Below are 18,420 nucleotides of genomic sequence, written 5' to 3'. Positions count from 1 at the left end.
CCAGTCGGCGGCCGCTGCCCTGGGGAAGGGGGAGAAGAGGAAGAGAACTACGACGCCGGGCCAACCGAGTGGGAACCCGCCGCCATGACATTGGTATGCCTGGGCAGCCGGGAAATGGTACCCCGGGCTCCCATCCCGAGCAACACCCAGAAGTACCAACAGTGGGTCACCATTAATGGACGCCGGGCCGAAGCCCTCCGAGACACCGGAGCCAGCGTGACAGCCGTCCGCTGCCACTTGGTGACCCCCGAACAGATCTAGCCTAATGTACTGTGCCCCGTCCGGTCGGCAGACAACACCGAGAGCTTGTGCCAGATGGCCCGGATCCCCTTCGAGTGGGGGGGGAGTGTCGGGCATGCTGAAGGTAACCGTCCGCGACGACGCCCCCGTGGACTGCCTCCTCGGGAACGACCTGGAAAGTTCCCCCTGGGCCCACGTCGAGCGCCGAGAGCATCTGGGGATGCTGGGACTGCCCGAATGGGTCTGCGCAACCACCCGGTCCACGACCGCCCGGGCCATCTGACCGAGCGTAGAGGCTTCCCCCGAAGAGCCGGAGTGGCCCGAACCACCACCTCCCTCCGTCGAAGAAGAAGCTGACACCAAGGCCGGGCCGCCAGAACTCGCCCCGGACAAGGTCGCCGCGCTCGGCGACCTCCCCGAACTCACCCAATGGCGCCAAGAAGGTGGCCCCACAAGGGAGCAGTTCTGCCAAGAACAGAAGACCTGCCCCTCCCTCGAAGGGACCCGACAGCAAGCAGCCGCCCAGGCCTCCGGAGACCAGACGGGGACCCACTGGGTCTATTGGGACAATGACCTCCTCTACAGCGAGCAGAAGACCTTAGAATTGGGGGCCAGCCGCGTGCTGGTGGTCCCCCTCAGATTCCGGGACTTCCTCCTCAATCTGGCGCATGATGTGCCCCTCGCCGGGCACCTGGGGCAGGACAAGACATACAGCCGCCTGGTGACTCACTTCTACTGGCCCCGAATGCGGAAGGACGTGGACAATCATTGCCGGACCTGCCCGACCTGCCAAGCCAGCGGGAAGAGCGGGGGAAGGGTCAAAGCCCCTCTCCAGCCCTTTCCAATAGTCAACACCCCGTTCGAGCGAGTGGGGATCGACATCGTGGGGCCCCTGGACCCCCGAACCTCCCAAGGACATCGCTTCATCCTCGTCCTGGTCGACCATGCCACCCGATACCCCGAGGCCATCCCTCTCCGAACAGTGACGGCCCCCGTGGTGGGCCGGGCCTTGATGGGAATCTTCTCCAGAGTAGGTTTCCCCCGGGAGGTTGTGAGCGACCGAGGCACCAACTTTATCTCGAAGTATATGCGGTCCCTGTGGCAACAGTGCGGGGTCACCTACAAATTCACCACCCCGTACTCCCCCAGGGGAACGGTCTAGTCGAACGATTTAACCGGACGTTGAAAGGAATGATCAAAGGCCTGGAGGAGCCCCTGAGACGCAAGTGGGACGTCCTGCTGCCCTGCCTCCTATTTGCCTATCGGGAGGTCCCGCAGAAGTCTCTGGGGTTCAGCCCCTTCGAACTCTTGTACAAACACCCTGTCCGAGGCCCTCTCAGCCTGGTCAAGGAAGGCTGGGAGACCACCATCCAAGATGCTCCCCCCGACGTCTACCGGTACCTCCTGACCCTGCGAAACCAAACACGGAAATTCAGGGAACTGGCCGAAGCCAACCTCGAGGCCAGTCAGGAGGAGATGAAACGCTGGTATGACCAGAACGCCTCCTCCATCGAGTTCGAGCCAGGCCAGCAGGTCTGGGTCATGTTGCCCGTCGACCCCTGTGCCCTCCAAGACAAGTGGAACGGGCCCTTCAAGGTGGTCGAGAAGAAGAGCCCCGTCACCTACCTGGTCGACCTGGAATCCCCCAGGAACCCCCTACGGGTCCTCCACGCCAACAGGCTCAAACCCCACTTTGCCCGAACAGAACTTAGCCTGTTGATGGCTACGGACGATGGGGCCGAGGACGACTCCGAGCCCCTACCCGACCTCCTGAAAACCTCCGAAAAGGACGGCTCCGTGGAGGGAGTTATCCTCTCCGCCACCCTGACTCCCGATCAGCGCCGAGATTGTCAAGGACTGCTGCATCGCTTCGCTGCTCTCTTCTCCCTCACTCCCGGAGTCACCCGATGGTGCGTCCACGACGTCGACACCGGGGACAGCCCCCCCGTGCGACACCGAGCCTACCGGGTCCCCGAGCGAGTGCGGGCCTGCATCCACGCCGAGGTCGCCAAGATGTTGGCCCTGGGGGTCATCGAACCCTCCGACAGTCCCTGGGCCAGCCCTGTGGTCCTGGTGCCGAAAGCTGCCGCCCCCGGCACCACCCCGGGGCTCCGGTTTTGCGTGGACTATCTGGGATTGAATGCCGTCACCAAAACCGATGCCCATCCCATTCCTCGGGCAGATAAACTGATCGACCGCCTAGGAGCAGCCCGCTACCTTAGCACCTTCGACCTCACCGCCGGATACTGGCAGATCGGGCTCACCCCCGGCGCCCAAGAGCGTTCCGCTTTCTCCACCCCCGATGGCCATTACCACTTCTGCGTGATGCCCTTCGGCATGAAGAATGCCCCGGCGACCTTCCAGAGGCTGGTAAATAAGGTACTGGCCGGCCTAGAAGCATTCAGCGCCGCCTACCTGGACGATATTGCGGTGTTCAGCAGCCACTGGGCCGAGCACCTGAGGCACCTCGGGGAGGTCCTGACCGCCCTCCAAAAGGCCGGACTTACCGTAAAAGCCAGCAAGTGTCAGATAGGCCAAGGATCAGTAACCTATCTGGGACATCAAGTGGGGAGCGGCCATGTGGCTCCCCTCCAGCCAAAGATCGACGCCATCGTGGCCTGGGAGCCCCCAACCACCCAAACCGCTGTGAGGGCCTTCCTGGGACTCACGGGCTATTACAGGCGGTTCATTCAGAACTATGGAAGCATTGTGGGCCCCCTCACGGAGCTCACATCAAAGAAGCAGCCCAAGAGGGTGCACTGGACGCCCCGCTCTCAGGCGGCCTTCGAGACCCTCAAGACAGCGATGTGTACCGCTCCCGAGCTACAAGCCCCCGACTACAGCAAGGAGTTTGTGGTGCAGACGGATGCCTCGGAGTACGGAATTGGGGCTGTCTTGGCCCAAGTGAACTCTGAGGGGGTTGACCAGCCGGTGGCCTTCATCAGCCGGCGCCTGCTGCCCCGGGAGCAGAGATGGAGCACCATTGAACGGGAGGCCTTCGCCGTGGTGTGGGCCCTCAAGAAGCTCCGGCCCTACCTCTTTGGCACCCACTTTCGGGTCCAAACCGACCACCGACCCTTGCGGTGGTTAATGCAGATGAGAGGCGAGAACCCGAAGTTGTTGCGATGGTCCATCTCTCTGCAGGGGATGGACTTCACTGTAGACCATCGGCCCGGCAACGACCACGCCAACGCCGACGGCCTGTCCCGCTTCTTCCGCCTCGGCGAGGAGAACCCCCAAGACGATGGGTGACTCTCCCTGCCTTCAGCTGGGGGGGACGCCTGTTGGACCCGGCCTCGTGGCATGGTCCCGAACCCTCCTACCCGACCAGACGGGGGCAGCCCCCACCCTTCGGGGTCCCTCCGGATTGTACTTTGATACCCGCACCAGCCTACGCGACACGGCTCGCCCCGGCCTCGGCCCCAGCGAAGCCCCGACATCGAGGCACCAAGATCCGGCCAGGGGGCACCAAGTGGCCACTCCACCGATCCCGGAGGAGGGGAGTTTCGATGGGACCCCCAACCGTCCCCCAACGCCTGGTTTCGATCGCCCTCTGGCCTTCCTGGGCGCTGGCGCCTCTCCCGCTGGGTGTCTGGCCTCTCCCATCCCGGCCCCTCCGCCCCCCAGGCGCAAGGGTCCGGACATCAAAGGGTTCCAGACCTATATCTGGGGCAGCCTCAAACCAGGACGGCAGTTGTATCCTGGAGTCGAGAGCCCTGCTGATCGGATCGCGGCTGACCCTACGGAGAGAGACTCATTACTTGGAACTTGGAACTCTGAGCCCTGCTGGCTGCGTCGCGGCTCCCCCCTTGCTGAGAAGAAGACCCTCGCGGAACATCGGAGCCCTGCTGACCTCGTTGCGGCTCGACCTCGCAGAAGTAAACCATCGGAGCCCTGCTGACTTCATCGCGGCACGACCTCGCAGAAGTAAACCATCGGAGCCCTGCTGACCTCGTCGCGGCTCGACCTCATCGCGGCAATCCCCCGAGCCCTGCGGACGACGTCCCGGCTCCCGGAACCCCCCGGCTCGAGGATTGAGAGCTAGGCGCAGGGTGTTTCCGTACCAGGCTAATACTGAGACTGTCCCGCTACCCCATCCCTACAAGACTTTGAGACTCTTTTGGATCCCTCGATCCACCTGTAAATATTACCACAGAAATCTGCCTTGGTTACCGATAAAGACTTATGAGAATTGATACCCTGGTTGTGTCCCTTTGTGGTGATGGGGTTGCTTGGCTGATACGATCATAGGAGAAGGACCTCGCCCAGGAGGCTTCTCAGCGGTGCTCGGCTACTCGCCTACGGAACGGTGGCCCTCGGGGTGGTCAGTCCGACACCATCGGGCTCCCGGAGGGCGCCCTTCTAACATCTGTGTTCTGTCAACCCCACACTTCATGGAAGGCACACATATACCCAGTTAGAGCAATGCTGTATTCGAGTATGGACTTGAAGCTCCGCCCACTCTCCACCCCTATTTTTCATTGGCTTGCTTCATTGTCATTTGTAAATGCTCGCTTCGGTTTCCTTAATAGGCTGGTTAGTCCCTCCTTAGTACCTCCTTGGCTTCATTTGTAACCTCCCATGAGGGCTGGCCCTTTTACTTCGTATTTAATCTGTAAGCACTATTTTCTTTAATGAATTTCTCCTACTGGAGGCACAACATGCTTTCCTGCAGCATTCCGCGCGCCATGCGCGCTTTTACTTTCCAAGCAGCCTGTGAAAATGGCGGACACTACTTTGGAAATGAAATATGGCTCGCAGTTATAGGAGTTTGAGATATTGGTATTTTAAATGACAATTACTTATTCATGTGTTAATTATCAAAACAGATAAATAACAGGCATTGTCATTCACAATGCCAATAGCTCAGGGGTCGAGTCGGGGTACCACGCGGGTGGACGGCGTCCCCCCACTTATTTTACTGGGTTGTTACCGGGTGGACGCCGTTCCCCCTGCCCAAAAGATTGAGCCGGTATCCGAGTCTGCACCTGCGTGCGAATGAATGCCTTTCAAATGCACCCGAGGCTCAGAATAATCTCCCCTTCCACCTCGCGCCCTCCCCTTGCCAGCCTTTCTCAGAGCCAAGCCGAGGCGCCAAGGCTTCAAGGAGCTGCGCTATCAACACGCCGAGCATGTCACTTCTAGGGACCCCGACAGATGCCCGTACTGCCTACGGCCCGAGTCTGTAATAACAGTGTAATCCGAGGAATGGGTCCTGTGTATAGTGTGTTCTTGTGTTTTGAGTGACTGCCACTTATTGAAGTATTATACCTCTACTTGTATCTTGTATGTATTCACGCATTTCAGACGGAGACCAGCAAATTTCGTGACAATTCCTGTTGTGACGTCACTTCCGTTGACACAACCTAACTCGAGCGTCCCCCCACTTCTTTTTTAGGACTTGTGCCCTGCAATAGCTTAAACTCTCGCAAATGCGAGACCTATTGCATTGCAAATGCTTGTTATCTCCTCCAGCTACTGTGTTGCCTATGGCAACCAGACAGCGTCTTGTGTGTGTACAGCCTCAGCACGACCCGGGAGTAGGCTCAGGGCGTGAGGCTGCTCTTTCCCCCAGGGCAACCCACAGTGGAAGGCGTGCATGCAACTCGATCCCTCGACACTGCAGCAATCTCTCGACAGAACTGCAAAAGGTAAGACGCCTGCCGAACGTGCTTGCGTCTTCCAGATCGTCCTAGGTGGAGCTGCGGCTTGCAACCAGATACTCTTCTCAACCCCAAGCCTGTACACCTATTTAACAGCACTGCAAGGTAGGTGTCAGAGACCGTGCTCACGGAATCGTGTCTAATGTAATGTAGCTAAAGGTATAGGTTTATTGTTGTTTGGACAGTACGTGAGTAAATAAAAATAAGTGTACTTGTAAAAAATAATAATTCTATTTTGCTTATCTCTCTAATTTGTTACGGATGTTTTATAAACAAACATGTTAACATATTACCTTTTTCAGTATTACTATTAACCTCGCTACAATGCGTGTCACAGGGAGTTTAATAAATCTCACCATGCCCTCTAGGGTTATTTGCTGAAAGTGTTTTTATGTTGACGGTAGTAACAATAAAAACATCCTCTAAACCTCCTCCCCCTTACATGTGTGGTTCCCTCAACCAGACATTGTTTTAAAGGGTAGCAAAACGTTAAGTAAGTCCAGCCATATAGTAATGTTTAACGCTGGGTAAAACGATATGATTGGCTGAAGGCGTCATTGTGTCACCCGTGAATTGAACCATAGAACTTCTATGTTTAGTTACAGTTTGTAGCTGTTTGTACGCGTGCATCGATAGTGGCAGTGAAAAGGGACCAAGTGTGTTCATAAAACATGTCGTGATTTTGGTCAGAAACTTCGAAGGCTCATTTCATTCGGGTCGTATTCGACTTGAAATCCGCTTGAATTACTGTATACAATGTGCTTCGATGTTTAAAAATCAGGGGAACTGTTTTCTGTTGGAGGTTACCATGTTATGGAGCGAAGGGGGTCATACTAAGAGGAAGGCGCGTGTGGGTGGGGAGAATGCAATGTTTTTTTGTGCTGTGAGGACGTGTTGCTGTCAGGCGTCACATTGTATGCTTTTAATGTGCACACGCGTGACATCGACATACCCATCATGGGTAGTATTTACTTATTAAAAATGTTAATTCGTGCCACGCCCCAGTGTTTTCTTAGATTGTCCTAACCATAGCTGCCCACTGTGATTGTAAGGGCGTCCCTCTTCTCTAGCCCACACCTGACGGACCCCGCAGGCTACGCCCACCGCCATTGAATGCGTGTCATTAAAATACTTTGGGGCAGATTTACAAGCCCCTTGCGCCACTTTTGCGTCATTTTTCCCATGTTAAAAATGACGCAAAAGTGGCGCAAGGGGCTTGTAAATAAGCCCCTCTGAATCTTCCTTATGCCTTCCCAGTGCTATGTACTGTATCACATTGTGCCCTGCTTGCTCTGTGCAACTATAGATTTTGCAGTTTGTTTAAAGAAGGGTCCAAAGTTATGTCTTGTTAGATGTAAGAAGCTGTACTACTCCAGTTATTGCTTTGCATTTTGTTTCACGTTTACTTGTATCCTTCTACAGAACGGTTATCACCCAGCAGTGACTTGGAGAAAAGTGTGGTCATTTGTACTTTAGTGTTTGGGAAATAACTTCGAAGTATTATATCCGTCTCAATCTGCGGCATGAGTTGCACGCGTCACATAACGTCATGACTGCTTGCTGTTTCTAGCCAGTGATCGCTTCGGATAACACATTAGCAAGTTTTTAATCCGCAGGGGGCATTCTAAAATCTCATACTCTCAGCTCCAACTCAGTTGAAGAGCAGGTCTTTCCTGAAGGCGTTCAGGTTCAGGGAGCATCTGATACTGATTGGGAGCTTGTTCCAGGTCTTGGCTGTGATGTAGGAGAACGTCCTTCCTCCTGCTCTGCTTCTGCTTATGCGGGGGATCTCTGCTAGGGCGAGGTCGGCAGATCAGAGTTTTCTTTTCGGTGCGTGGAAGCAGACTCTTTCGTTGAGATATTTGGGACCTATGTTGTGGAGGGATTTGTAGGTGTGGGTGAGAAGTTTGAAGGTTATTCTCTTCTCGACGGGGAGCCAGTGCAGGTCGCAGAGGTGTTGCGTCATGTGTTCGTGCCGAGGAGTCCCGAGCACAAGTCTGGCCGCGGCGTTCTGGATGGTTTGGAGCTTGTGTAGGATGGTCTTGTTGATGCCGGCGTAGAGGGCGTTTCTGTAGTCCAGTCTGCTGGTTATGAGTGCATGGGTGACGGTTTTTCTGTGCTCAGGGGGGGATCCATTTGAAGGTCTTTCGGAGGATGCAGAGGCAGTTGTAGGAGTTCCATTTCCCAAACACACGCAGAGGAGAGGCTGATATCCCAGGCCAGTCTCGCAGGGCCCCATTGCACATTGGGGGAGGTGAGAGCCCCCGAGGGAGATGCCTGGCCTCTCGCCTGACTTTAAGATGGCGCCTATGGTCCTCCCAGCCAGTGCAAGGTGAGCCCAGCACTGAGCGTGACACCATGCACTATATCAACCTGAGGAAACATTCTGCCAGCATGTTCCGGGGATCCATGTGGCCCATTTGGAGGAGGGGGGGGGGTGACTGGACCCTGGTGCTCTGACTGTCAATATTATGGGGGACTCAAGCAGCACAATGCACTGACCTAATGTTCCGTGTAGGCCTCAAAATCCAAGCTCATCAGCAGCTGCTGTGGTGTAGCTTACACTCTTAGGATGACAACCCCTCACATGGGCAGACAGCTCTACGTGCCAGAGGGCTAGTCATTTTTAGAAAAAGTCAGCTTAAAGTCTGTTAAAGGAGAAAACACAGCCGGGGGGGGGGGGGGGGGGGTGTTCAGCAAGGCGCTAAAACTAGCCATACAACAAATGGCTATGGAGGACCCTTAATCCTACCATGAGAGACTATTCCTTTTTTCACAGGCCCACAGGTCGTACTCGAGGATAGACCACATTTTTATCAGCCAATCACTCTTTCATGCATCCACAGCCTCTCTCTTCCTTCCCATGGCTATCTCAGACCATGCTCCCCTGCCTTGCGTATTAAACTGGCCTGCTCCTCGCTCTAAATTGACCAGGTGTGTTATGTAGGGATAGATTACACAGGGATGACCTCCGCAAAGCTATCAGGGATTTCTTCATAATAAACGTTCCTGCGGACACATCCCCAGCAAACAACTGCGATGCGTTCAAGGCACACATAAGTGGTCACTGCATCTCCCTACCTACCTCCCTCAAAAGACTCCAGACGAAGGAGCGGATGAAGTTGGAACAAGAATTACTCAAGGCAGAAAAAATACACAAGGACCCACCATCAGTTCCAACCCATAGAAGGGTCACAGCTCTTAGGGGGAAGTTGAGCGCCATCTACACTAATATGTTTTTTAAACAATGTTTAAAATAAACATATAAAACATGTAAAATAGACATTAATTATTTTATTATAAAAAATTATATTATAATTAATGTATATTCAAATATATGTTTATTACATACACTTTAAATTTCCAAATATTATACAAATGTTCAAAAATATATATGTACTTTGAAAAATATCAATGGAAAAAAGTTGAAAAGACGATGCAGAGACTTCAGGCACATGGATATGAGGGTAAAGATAAGGTAGGCTCGCTTTTAGCAAGGCAACTGAGGGTCAAACAGGAGAAGGCCTATGTTAAACAAATCATTGACGGTAATGGGGTAGCACAGACTAGCTAAGATGGGAAGGCAGGCGCGTTCCTCAATTTCTACAGCATGCTGTACCAGAACGACACACCCCGGGTGGTAGACCAAACAAAATACCTAAATAATCTGGATCTTCCCCAGGTCCCAGAATCAACCAATGAAAAGTTGGGCCGTGCTATTCCCTGAGAAGAAGTGCAAGCAGCCACCGATCCCCTCAAATGACACAAAACCCCAGGCCCTGATGGGCTTACTGCGCAGTTTTATCGCACCTTTGCAGCTGATCTGACTCCTCAACTCACCACTCTAGTTAATACTATTGCGACTAACCAAACAGTGTCCCCGTCTATGGGAGAAGCTCTAATTTCGATAATCCAGAAGGCGGGTAAAGATCCTCAAAAATGTACCTGCTACAGACCAATCGCTATCTTAAATCTAGATGCAAAGCTCTACTTCAAAATGTTTACCACTAGACTGGAGAAAATTCTACCTACCCTCATACACCCCGATCAATCAGGGTTTATTAAAGGTCGTCAGACTCGCAATAATATTCAAAGAGTATTCCACCTCATAGATAAGGCCCAGAAGAAATGAATCCCGGCAGCCCTATTATCGCTCAACGCAGAGAAGGCCTTTGACTGAGTTGACTAGACTTTCCTTCAGCTTTCTCTTCATCAATTTTGGTTCTGTGAGGCCTTTGTGGGGATGGTACAAGCTAATGTCAGTATCCCAAGATCTAGGGTCTTCTTGAATGGGGTGGTCTCTGACTTTTTTAACTTGGCTAGGTGTACTAGACAGGGCTGCCCCCTATCCCCGATGCTCTTCGCCCTTAGCATCGAACCCTTCGCGACGAAGGTGAGCGCAAACCCGATGGTTAGTGGGATCCGATTTGGAGCTGACGATCACAAAATCTCATTGTTTGCTGACGACGTCCTCTTGCCAATAACTAACCCAGTTACCTCCCTGTCCGAAATTCACCAGGAACTAGGACAGTTTGAAAATGTGTCTGGCTTTAAGGTCAACCTCTCTGAATCTTTCATACTAAACCTAACTCTGTCCCCAGAGACACAAAGATCAATAGAAGGGATGGCTTCCTTCAGGTGGGCTCGTAAGGCCATCACATACTTGGACATACAAATTACTCCTAAATTGAGCGATCTATACAGGGCTAATTTCCTCCCGCTACTTAGACAGCTTAACATTGATTTTAAAAAATGGAGCACAGCCTTTATCTCCTGGATCGGTAGGATTAACACAATAAAGATGAACGTGCTACCCCGCCTCCTCTACCTCTTCCAGGGGCTATCTATCCTGCCTGAGAAGGGGCTATTTAACAAACTGAGAACCATGATTACCAAGTTCATTTGGCAGGGGTAGCGAGCATGTCTCTCCCATCACCTCTTGATGATACCACGATCTAAGGGGGGGGCTAGCTCTCCCAGATTTTCTAATCTACTACAGAGCAGCACAGCTGTGGGTCCTGAGTGAATGGTCACTTAGGGAGTCGGAAAATCTGTGGCTCCATATAGATAGACAGGTAACGGGTAGAACCATAATGGACTTACCCTGGGGACAGAAAGCAGACAGGTCAACCTACGCCTATTTGAGTGTTCCCACAGCAACAACTCTCCAGGTATGACCAAAACCATACCATTGGCCACGTTCCCATCCCTATATACCCCCATCCATTTTAGCGCTGCCTTCCCCCCCGGTGCTTCACGAAGTGCCCTTTGATCTTTGGAGGGAGGGAGGTTGCATCGTGATTTCAGACCTTTTTACAGAAGATACGCTCCTTCACAGACTACATGACCGTTTCTAAGCTTACCACTGTGCACAATTGGTGCACTGGGTCCAGCAGCCGCTGATCCGACAAGCAGCCACTAGGGAACTGCTCCCACTGGAAAAATTAGTCCGGACTGGAGCCACAGGGAGGGGATGTATCTCCTTTTTATATACACTCTTGCTTACACTGGTCCTACAGCAATCACAGCGTCACATAACATTTTGGGAGGGCATTCTACCAACACCACCTTCAGAAAAACAATGGGGCGTCCTGTACAAAGATATTGCGAAATTCAATCGATCCATGTTTTTGAGGGAAGCCCACTACAAAACCTTGTACGACTGGTACCTCTACCCACAAAAACTACATTCAATTTTTCCTGACACGTCTGATAGATGTTGGCGAGTTTGCGGCCTCCTGGGGGACTTTAGGCACAAATGGTGGGATTGCCCTTCTATACAGCCCTTTTGGAAAGAAATACTGTCCCAAATCAAGCTCATACTGGGGCACCCGATTGAGGATTCTATGGAACATATACTACTGGGAGTTTGCTAACCCAATTCTCAAGTACCAGACCCTAGGGGACAGGTCCATCACATGGCTGTGTCTAGGAGCGGCCAAGATGGCTCTGGCGGCAGCCTGGAAGAAGCCAGAGGCTCCCTCACTTACCCAATAGCATGCCCGCTTGTGGCATGCTTTGGCCCTGGAACGATTGTCAGATATTGCTGAGTATTCCTGTAAGAGCTTCAACTATATTTGGAGCCCACTAGTTTAGCTAATTATCGGAGGGACTTCCTCTATTCGCTTCTAGTCCAAGACTGAGGGCACTGCATCTCTTCCTGATTTAATAAGGGACTCCCACCCCCCTGAGGTTAGTTTCTCTGGTGTCTTACCCCACTCGTGAGCCCCCCTGCCCGGGTCTCGGGGGGGCTTTGTTCTCGACCCCGGTCCACGTATCAATATATAAGCCTATGTGCCTCGCTGGGCATGGTTGTTTGTGTTTTTTTCTCTTCATTTACCCATTGGGTTTTGGTTGTTCTACCAATGAAGGCGTTCAATAATTTTAGAAGTTACCATTGGAGTCGTGTGCTTACCATATTTAGTGATTAATATGATTCTATTCGAAAGCCGCACATGATTCTCCTCTCAGATTCTGCTCACAGGAGCTGTCCATATTGTATTACGAAACTGTGCTTATACCATCGCTATCTAATGTATGGACTATGCACCTGTGAAGAAAGATCGAACGCAGTATGGTTTTTATAAAATGTTTCTGATCTTTGAATTCAATTCAGTAAACAAAAAGTAGGGTGTGAAATACAGTGTAGGAGGAAAGAGTAGTTCTTAGAGGCCCCAGATGATGATTCCGCATTCCTTGGCCCCAAGGAGAGTACATTTTTTACAATTAGTTTGTTGTTTACAGCAGGTGTTCTTATTTTATTAAGTCACACCCACTCTGTTTAATAAGCTTTTAGGAGTCTAGAAAAAACATTACAAGCAATATAGAGTGAACCATCCTCACAATTAAAGTTTGCTCGTCACTCCAATACACGTTCATTTGTATGAGGTTTTCCCTTATCTCCCCTAAGTGATTATAGGAATTCTTTCCAGTCTAGATATCTTTCCTTTATTTTATATAAAATGTTCAATTTAAGTTTCCAGCTTGAATTTCAGTTTCTTATAAGTAGGTAACACATGTCTGGCACACAGTCAGATAAGACCTCCAGTGGTCTTATTATAATCTCTGGACAGCTCTGCCTACCTACAACACAGTTCTCCATAGTTTGAGTCAAAGGGCTATCTACGTTTATATCAGAACTCTGTAGCCTAGTCCCATGAGCCATCTTCTCTAGCTCTGTAATATGATTTGGAACACTAAGCTGTATCCAGGGAAATGTCTCAGAATTACAATTAGAATCCCTAGTTAAGGATAAAGCAGGGCCTCCAGAAAATATTATAAAGTTGGATACTTACCAAGAAAATCCTCCGTGACCTGTGTGGAATTTCTTCTTATTGCCAAGTACTGTTTTACTGTCACTCTGGCTTGTCCTAAAATCGTGATGAATTTCCCCACAGTCAATGTGATTTTTCCCTGCACACTTTGAGGTGGCACACAATTATCAAGTTGTTCCCCTGTATGATGGATACTTCTAACCACAGATTCCTCACCTTGTGCATACCCCATGGCACAAGACTGGATCAGTGATTTTCCTCAGCAATTCCTTTGTGTACCTTTAAGTGGCCTTGTGTGGTTTCACGTCATGCCTGTCCCGTCCCAGAAGTTGCATCAGGGCCACAATATAACCGCCACCTCCGTGCGTGGAGGTTGGTGCCTTCTAAAGCAGACTGGAGCTTACTCCCTCAATTCTGTCACCTGGCAGAAACTTTAAAAAAATGTTTCCAGTGTGCAAAGGACATGTCTCTCCCTCAACCGTCAGGTTTTAAACTCTATAAGAATTGCCACAATTATATGTCAGTGATGAACCCTCACAAGGTCTGTCTCTGGGGTCTGTGCTCCTTACTTGACTGTGCTGTGCAACAAATGTGCTTGGATGAATCCACAGGCCACTGGCCACTACAAGTCACATTTTTTCATTGAACAATGAAGGAAGGCTCAGAAGGCCTGGTTGAATTTGAGGTCATGGATGTGTTCCCGAAGCCGTTCCAGTGACAGGTCATCGTCCCACTTCAAAGCCTCAGGTAAATCCAAATCAAAGAAAATACACAAGAAGTGCAAGCATACTCCCACTGATTCCCAGCCTGTTTTCGATTCTGCCCGAATTAATGGGCTTTTTGATGACACCGTAACAAATAGAGGCTTTCAAAGAAGCTATGTTGCACATCGTTGATACCCTTCTGGTGACCCATGGCACATCTTCAGGCACCAAGGAGACCGAAGGTAAACCACTGCTTTATTCCAGGTTCCACTCCAAACGTGGGAAATCTCCTGCTTTGATTCCATTCTGGTGCCCAGATCTGCAGGGTCTCCTCTTGGTATGCCACTTTTCGAACAAGGAAGTCCCATCCCCCTCCTGACCTCAACCACAGCCTCTGTCTGATTCCGGTAACCCTTCACTACCTCAAAGGTTTTCAGACCCCGGAGATGATGATGGAATGATTAATCCCAACTATCCCACTATGATGATGGGAACATATTTTTGGATCTACAGGATGCCAGTGGCCTGAACACATCTCCTGACACTGGTCTTCATTCCTCATCTCTACCGAGGAATTGGCATCCTTTACCATGGTCATTAGGAGGGCTGTGGAAATCCTTGATTTTCAGCTACACTCCATGGAAATGAAAAGTCAAGTCCTCACAGAAGTCCTGCAGCCAGGATAGACTTCACCAGAGCCACTCTTTCCCTTCAACAAGACACTAACAGACACCCTTATGGGCCCCTTGGGCAAAACCAGGATCTTGTCTTCCAGCCAATAGACAGCTAGCAAGCATTGACCATCTCTGGGGGATCTCTCTTTCCTCCTCTAGCACCCTACACCTGAGAGTGTTGTAGTTCGCGCCTTTGCAAGCCGGCTAAACCCAAATTCTTTTCTCACTAGGCGTCCTGAAAGGGAATCCAAAATGCATGGTGGCCTTCGGAAACCATATATTTTGTTCTACAAGCCTTGTGGTAGATCAGTCAACTTTGAGTTACTATTTACTAGATTACTTGCATGCATTGTCAAACATGGTGGCTGAGAACTTGCCGGCGGTTCCAGAGGATCTGTGGGCCAATTTAACCCTATTAATTTAGGGTGGCCATGGTGATGCGAAATATGTAATCTATTCAGGAGTGGACACTGCCGACTGTTTGGGTAGACCAGTCTATGTCAGCAGGGGCGGCTCCTCCACTACGGGCAGAGGAGCATTGCATCACTGCTTTCTGGCAGTGCGAGAAAGCCAAAACATAAAATGGTACTAACTTTAGGTTATTAACATTTTGTTTGCTTTGTGCATTGCGGGACGGTGGGTGGGAGGGCCCCCTCTGCTCTGTGAGCAGGGCAGGGGAGGAGTTATTTATCCACTCCTGAGTGCGCAAAGATTGTTTGGTCGGATCACCCAAACCAGTCATGCACACTCTGCAGCCTACCTGGAGAACATGCCCACCCTACTAGCCCCTGGCTGGGTGCCACCTGACCAATCAAAACGCTGCATGCAGCATTGTGATTGGCTTAGGGGATGGAGCCTGGCTGCCTGCTTCCTATTCCTGATAGAAGCAGGCGAGCAGGAGCAGAGAAGACGCGGGACCCGGAGGAAAGGTACATTTAATTATATTTATTTTATTTTTTTATTTCTCCGCGATCCCCCTGTGACACCCATGCGAATCCCAACCCCCGTGACCCTTCACGCCCGCGCCCCCACCTTCGAGCAATGACGGCTGCTACTATATATCAGTGTGGTGCTTTTGCACAACACGTGCATTAGATCCATGGGCTTCCCATGTGATATCCAAACATCACTAATGGACATGCCATTTGATGGCACCTGTCTCTTCGGGGACAAACTAGACTCTGCCCTGGAGCGCTTTAAAGAAAGCAAAACCATGGCGCACTCCCTTAGTCTTTCTGTGCATGTGCAGCAGTTTCACAATATCGCCTATTTTGAGACTTGAGACATTCAGCAGAGTCAACACAAAAACGTGCCTCTGCAGCAACAGGCCTCCCACGCCTTTTGAGGGTAGAGGCCTGGGTCCGGCTGACAGCATCCATGCCATCAGGGGTGACATACTATCCAATCCCCCACTTCCCCTGCAACAGCCGCTGTAAAACCACTTAAGTTTGCCCTTAGCGGTGCACAGTCACCTGGTTGAAAGTGAGATGAGCTCTTTCCTCCATGGGTGGCAAAGTATCACATTGAACAGATGGGTGGTTCAAATCTTCTAGAATGGTTATGCCACACCTTTCCTATCCAAGTCTCCAGACATGCCTCCTTCATCACAATGATTTCTGGAAAATCACTTGTCTATTTTACGGAAGGAGTTTTAGACTCTCTTGGAGAAGGGAACTATAAAGGGTGTAGGATCTGGGGTCACCAGGTCCCCAGGGGGTAGCTTGGCATGAGCAGGTAGGCACCCGAAGCATAGGTGTAAAGTGACCATACAGCACACACATCCACTGAGACAGGAAACGCACGCAATGACTGACACCACACCAATGAGGTTGAGTAAAAATCAAATAGCTTTTATCTAAATCAGAATCAGGGTAATCAACAATCCCGGTATTCATCAAAGCAGTTCATTAGAAATAAACCTGGCATTCCATTAGAGCGTTAAACATGGCATTTCATTAGAGCGCTAAACCTGGCATCTCATTGGAGCATTAAACATGGCATTTCGGTAGAGCGCTAAACATGGCATTTCATTAGAGCGCTAAACATGGCATTTCATTAGAGCGCTAAACATGGCATTTCATTAGAGCGCTAAACATGACATTTCAGTAGAGCGCTAAACATGGCAGTTCATTAGAGCGATAAACATGGCATTTCAGTACAGCGCTAAACATGGCATTTCATTAGAGTGCTAAACATGGCATTTCATTAGAGCGCTAAACATGGCATTTCAGTAGAGCGCTAAACATGGCATTTCATTAGAGCGCTAAACATGGCATTTCAGGCAACTAGTCAACTTTTCATTAGGCAGAAAAAAAAACATCTGGCAGGCAGGGGTGAACATTTCCTACAATCTGGGTAGCATTGGTAATATCCTTGGGCCCAAAAATAACCTGCACGTCAGGTAACTGCTCAGCCCTTCTTAAGGCAGGAGTTATCAGGGCCTTGGACCAGTTTACTCCCCTTCCTGGGGCAAGTAGGGGCCAACAGGGCCCAAAGATGGTCTTCCCCGGGGTAGGGGCGAGCTCCGGGCCTCCCTCTGGCCTTCCGCCCTCCTCCCCGGGGGTTACCTGTTCATCCGGCCTCCTCGGGACCCTTGCGGCGGTTTTCAGCAGGGCAGGGGCTCGCTCTCCTGGGAGCCCCTCCCGCCAGCCGGGTGTGCTTCCTGGTGATGTCCGGGCTGGCAGGGGGCCTCGTAGCAGGCTCTGCGGGAAACCGAGCGTCGTGGGGCCTCTGGCGGGTCTTGGGGCGGCCGGGGGCCCCACGCTGTCTTAGGGATCGGTCCGGGCCCTCCCAGGACTCCTGAGGCCCGGGGACCGCTTGTGGGATGCAGGCAGCAACCTCAGGGCCTGACGCGGCCTACTTTCTATTCCGGCGGCCCTCTCTTCACCGAGGGCCATCGCAGGGGACAACCAGCCACTGGGCCAACGCCGGGAGGGCGCCCCGGTCACGACGGCGGGGCCCCGCACCTCCCCGGAGCAGGGCAGGCCAGGCAGGCCAGGCCACACACGACGGTGGCAAATCAGTACACGGGGCCCCAGATGGAGTCAATCAGCGCAGGGGTGAAACAGCGCTGATACCTGGTCGATCCCCCAGCAGTCCTGAGGAAAATTATAGGGTCTTCTCGGCGCCTGCTGGTTCCTGCACCCTTGGTAGAAGGTTTCTTGAGGGGAAGGGGGGGTGGTTGAGTTAGTGGCTGAAAGCAGGTTAGCCAGTCACTGCAGTTCGTTCCTGGGTTCCCCTCCCGCCGGGCTAGATCAGTGGGCTAGTCCAGTGTTCCTCACGCAGCTTGGAAGGCAGCACCTAAGCCCTGTCACTCCCAGTGGTATAGGTACCTGACTAGGCCCTACCGCCTAAGTCTCCTGCGTAGGTCCTCCAGGTCAGCGTCGCCCCAACTGACTAAAAAGTTTCCCTCCTTCCCTTATGTATGCCCAGGTCAGGTGATCACTCTCTGAGGCGGCAAAAACAGACCCGGCCCTTGTTCTAGAAGGTTCCAGGAGCTTCCCTACTCTAACTATGGGAGAAAAAGGCGGCTGGTGTGGCAACAATGTTGTAGGGTCCTAGCCAGCTCCTGGCGACTAGGGTGCTACTAAAAAGTAGTAGCAGGGGCCTGCGGCAGCCATGTTGGGAGAAGAGAGCACGTGCACCTTAGCATTGATTAGCAATGGGAAGGCGCTCGGAGACCTAAGGCCAACGGAAAAGAGGGTGGAAAAAATGAGGTAAGGGCAAAAACACGGGGAAAGACAGGTCTAACACGCGTCCCCCCCAGCCGAAAGTGGGGAGAGCTACCCAACCTCTAGGGAGTTCTCGTCACTAAGGCGGAAAAACCGGGACAGACCGTCAGCATTGGCGTGGTCAACTCCGAGCC

The 18,420-nt window shown here is 51.7% G+C and overlaps 1 protein-coding gene across 1 annotated transcript in view; it reads left to right on the top strand.

The window, feature by feature from the left end:
* Positions 1-5,841: 5,841 nt before the first annotated feature.
* Positions 5,842-18,420, top strand: part of LOC146820871 (uncharacterized) — a 589,956-nt gene continuing 577,377 nt past the window's right edge. Inside the window, exon 1 of the mRNA XM_085611692.1 lies at positions 5,842-6,008. The gene's annotated coding sequence lies outside the window, so the exon portion shown is untranslated. The remainder of the gene's footprint in view (positions 6,009-18,420) is intronic.

The sequence above is a fragment of the Triturus cristatus genome, chromosome 6 (assembly GCF_964204655.1).
Source record: "Triturus cristatus chromosome 6, aTriCri1.1, whole genome shotgun sequence".
Lineage (NCBI taxonomy): Eukaryota > Metazoa > Chordata > Amphibia > Caudata > Salamandridae > Triturus > Triturus cristatus.
Note: the sequence above shows the minus strand (reverse complement) of the source record. Positions and strands in the feature narration are given on the sequence as shown.